Source organism: Lonchura striata, chromosome 1 (assembly GCF_050655825.1).
Source record: "Lonchura striata isolate lonStrDom1 chromosome 1, ASM5065582v1, whole genome shotgun sequence".
Lineage (NCBI taxonomy): Eukaryota > Metazoa > Chordata > Aves > Passeriformes > Estrildidae > Lonchura > Lonchura striata.
The window spans coordinates 914,764-919,243 of record NC_140703.1 but is presented as its reverse complement, the minus strand read 5'-3'; the positions used below and the strand labels follow the sequence as shown (position 1 = coordinate 919,243).

The 4,480-nt window shown below is 52.4% G+C and overlaps 1 long non-coding RNA gene across 1 annotated transcript; it reads left to right on the top strand.

Annotated features, from left to right (window-relative positions):
- Positions 1 to 2,028: 2,028 nt before the first annotated feature.
- LOC146768552 (uncharacterized) lies at positions 2,029 to 3,134 on the top strand. Its single transcript, XR_014950117.1, has 2 exons — positions 2,029 to 2,119; positions 2,465 to 3,134. It is a non-coding gene; the product is annotated as an uncharacterized LOC146768552 (long non-coding RNA).
- Positions 3,135 to 4,480: the final 1,346 nt, after the last annotated feature.

The window sequence follows — 4,480 nt, the reverse complement described above, 5'->3', positions numbered from 1 at the left end:
CTGCAGAAAACAGAGTCCAAGGCCACTTCACTAGGACTACTCTGGAGAAGGACAGAAAAGAGAAATTCAGCCTAGCCTCACCCCCACGACTTTGATTACCAGCTGAGGTAGGGTTAAATGAGTATTTAAAGAGGTTGGGTTCACTGACACCTGCTGGGATGCATTACCTCTTGTTAGGATGAACTAAGAGTTCTGCTGAGCTGAAGTAAAAGGCTTATATTTGTCCTCTTTGGGATGAAGGGGCTCTCAGTTGGCTTCAGTTCTTGTAAGTTGCCCTGATGATGCTGTAATGGAACAGGCTGACCTGTGGTTTAGAGCTTGCTGAATTAAATTAGTCACAGGTGACAAATGCAGTGTCCACAGAAGTCCCTCTCTGCCTGCTGAGCTGCAGCTCTACTTTGGAGGGTAATGAGTAAGGAATAAACACATTTTGACTTTCAGGGTTCGAGCTGCACTTCCAGCTTTTTTAATTAAATAAAACATTATAAACTCAGCAGGCTTGCTCTGAAGACCCTGAAAATCACAAAATCATTAAGGTTGAAAGGGACCCACCAGTGGAGTCATCTTGTACAATGTCCCTGCTCAAGCAGGAGGAAAATGTCTGAAATCAGAGTTCAGTTCCCTATTGCAACAGTGGTAGGGTGGAATTTTGTCTCTTTTTCGAGTTTATGTTAAAAGGTGTAGGCAGCTGTGATGGAAAATTGTAAAACTGGACGTCTTGCTGACCAAGCCCAGTGTTCCTTGACTTTAAATGCTGCACAGATATGAGACTACCTAAGTTTGTGATCCTCCTGCTAGTAATCCGAGTGCAAGTGTGTCAGGGATATGGAAGTCCTAGAGACCAAGCACTGAGTCATTACAAAGGAGAAATACATGTCAAAGAGAATCGTGCAGGTTCTTGCCAAAATGTATTTATTAAGAGATGGACCCTGAATTTTTCAAATCCTGCTGTAGGGCAGTGTCACTTGGGCTTTGCCCTAAGGTGGAATTCTGTGTATGCCAGGTATTCCTCTTTATTCCTCCCACTGTTAGGATAAACTGTGGCATTTTGTGTCCTAATCCAAGAATCAAAAGCTGTTCTTTCCCTGGCTGGGACGGGTTCCTCAGTCCTATGAGGGTAATACAGAGCAACAGACAGCACTCAAAGCTCCTGTCATATGGCACTGCAGGGTGCACATTGTGCAAGCAAAAGGAAGAACTGGAGACTATAGGAGATCAACCTAATGAACAGCTCCTGAGCTCTGCGGAGAAGTGATACAGCTCCCTGGAGCACTGCTGGAAGTAGCAGAATAATTGGCTGCAAATAATGCTGTCCAAATGGAGGGCTTTTCTGTCACAGAAATGGAGAAAATGACTTTCATTATTCAGTTAGCTCCTGGCACGCTGGTTTCAGTGGTGCTTTTGACGCAATCTGAGCCTCCAAGGTGTGGTACCAGAAGAGGTGTTGCCAGCTTCTCCTAAGGCCACCATACAGACATGCGAGTATGTGAAAGTAACTGATAGCTCTAGCTCTAGTTCTGGTTAGAGATGTAGGGAATGCCCCTTTACTATGATAATATGCTGTAAGAGCATCTTCAAAAGGAAGGTGTCAGAAATTCTTTAGTGTTATTTTTGTGCTGTGGTCTGCAGAGGTGTAGCTGTCATTCCAGAACTATTTTTGTTTTGATGGTTTGAGGCATTGTGGGTTTGAGTCAGGAATAATTTTTTGTTAAGTTTATTTGTGATATTTAAAAACCCAGCTCCACGTGGGCCTGGATGCTGATCCCTTTTGCTGGTCAGTGAGAGCATCTGGCAGCTCATATTTCCAAGTGCTTTATTTAACAGGAAGCTGGTTTGTTCCTTCTTGTGAGTAGGATCGTTGGCTTTGCATGGGCAAAGCCACTCCGGAATTTCAGGCTAAGAAAAGAGTTAGGGAACTCTTTTCAAACATAGTCCTGGAGAGGTAGCAAGCAGCTTGGCTTGGTGATCCTGTGGGGAAATAGAAGAATATCTGTTCTGATTTTTGTCTTCTCTTTCTTCCACAGCTGATTCTGTATCCCTGACTTCCCTTCACGTCAGGGACACGTGGCTTGGAGCACAGGAGCTGGATTTGTCACTTAGCTGCGGCAGGTTGGTGCAGGTAACGAATTACAGGTGACTTGGAAACTGGGGAACAAAGGGAAGGATCTGTTATGTCTCTTAGCAAAAAAATTGGCTCCATCAGGGCATTAATTCAGGGGACTGACACTTCACCTTTAACATTCTGCCCTGCTCCATCCTCATCGCCGTGAGCCATGAGAGCCTCCTGAGCTGTTCTCCTATAGACCTACCTTGCCTGGTCAAAAAACAAATCAGTATTTTATTACTGGGTGCAAACTCAGGGGGAAGATTTTATTCAACATCTCTCAGTGGGACCTTAAAGCTCCAAATTCCCTTTTCTGGAACACTTTGAGAAACAATATTACTTCTGTAATTTTTATTACAGGCATTTTTATCTTTTTGAAGAACCAAAAAGACTGCATGCGTGTGCCCTTCATATCCATCCTCTGTCTAATACAGGACAGGAGAAGAAGGCTGCAGAGCTTCCTACACTGGGGTGTAAGTAGCCAGTATGAATAGAAGACTGGGCTAGGGAATTAGGACGGTTTGCTTGGGTTTAAAAAGCTTGAATGGCACTTCAAGACATTTATGTCAGACATGGTTTGTTTTTATTACCCTTTTTTTAATTAAAAAAAAAACCCCACACACACAAAAAAACCACAAACCAAACCAAAACAAAACCCTAATCCATCCCTGCTGCTGCGATGAGGGACCAAAACCCGCGTTCCCAGCGCTCGGAACAGGTGAGGGGTGGAACTAAAGCCCAAAGGATTTTCTGCTCAGTGACTGTAGCTGAGTTTTATTGGGAGCTCTCTGGGAAATCTGGCACATCGTTCGGGGATGTGGCCGTGAGGGGAGCGGAGCCCAGCTGCAAACAGGCAGTGCCGGAGCGAGAACCTCTGCAATGCAAACCGGGCTTTCTTCCGTGGAATCCCGGCTGTGTGCTGCCCCAGGGCCTTTGTACAAATAGCGTCACCGGAGCTGCACGTTCCTTGTGATGTGGATGGGATTTTGCGGGGGTTCAATAAAAAGGAGATGCAAAATGAGGGAATTGCTTTTACGTGTAACTATTCTTGTCCTAGAGGAGCCATCAGCTCTGTCCCGAGAGCTGAGTTACGAGTGTGTGTGTTGAAAGAGCCGCAAGCCTTTAGGGGCTGCAGTTTGTGTGCCCTGTGCTGAGGTGCCCTGAGGAAATGTGTGAGCCGGAGGGAGCCGGGGCCGGGCGGAGGGAGCCGAGCTGTGGGAATGGGCGAATGGAGGCGGGTGCGGGCGGGACTAGGCGAGCGTGGGCGAAAGCGGCCGAAAGGGGCCGAGGAGGCGAGCGGAGCCGAGCTTTGCCGAGTTCAGCCGAGGCGAGCCGAGCTTTGCCGAAGAGGCGAATGGAGGCGAATGCGGCCGGAAATAGCCGAGCGTGGCCGAAAGTAGCCGAAGCTGGCCGAGGAGCCGAGTGCAGCCGAACGGAGCCGAGCTCTGCCGAGCGCAGCAGCCCGGGCAGGGGGGGCGCCGGGGCGGAGCCGGGAGGATCCCCTCCTGTCCCTCTCTCTCCCGCTCCATCCTCCTGCCCGTATTCCCCTGAGTGTACCCTCTCTTTCCCCCGTTTCCGTGTCCCCCCCAAACCCGGCTCCTTCCTGTCCTGTCCTGTCCCTGCCCCGCTGCTCCGTTCCATTCCCCCTCTCTCCCTCCTCTGTGCCCCGTCCCTCTTGCTGCCCTGCCGGCCTTTCCCTTCCCCGCCCGCTTTCCTCCGCAGCCCGACCTCCCTCCCCGCCCTTTCGCATGTCCCGCTCTCCCTCCTCTCTTCCCGTCGCCCCTTCGCTTCTTTCCCCCGCAGCCGCGGGGCTCGGGGCGCCGGAGAATAAAGCCCCGAGGGCCGGAGCCCGGCGCCCCCCGGGCCTTGCGGGAGTCCCCGCACGGGCCCGGAGCTCTCGGCGGATCCCCCGCGCCGCTCGGACCCCGCCCCGGCGCTGCCGGACCTGCGGCTCCGCCGGCATCGCGCTGCGAGCGGCCCCCGCTCCGTGCCGTGCCGGCCGTGCCGCGTCCCCGCCGCCTCTGCCGCTCCCTCTTTCTGCCCCTGGCCCGCGACAGCGAGGCGGGGCGGGAGCTTCGAGCCTTCTGGGGGCTGTCCCCCCTTCCTTGTTGCGGCGGAGTCCCTTTCTGGGGGATGGAGGTGTGGGAAGGGCTGGAAGGGAGTGCTGGGCTGCTGTTCGGGGCAGTTGGACTCGTCCTGTGCCTTCTTCGGGGGTCAGAGTTAGGGGCTGAAGCCTCGGGGCTCTGATGGCATTTGGGGCACCCCAAGGTCCCCAGGAGAGGGACGCACACTGCGGTGGAGGAGCGGGTGGGTGGCGAATGAGGGGAGGGGGTCACGCTGGGTGCCGTCCCGCAGAGGGACCCAAAGCTGCCCCAA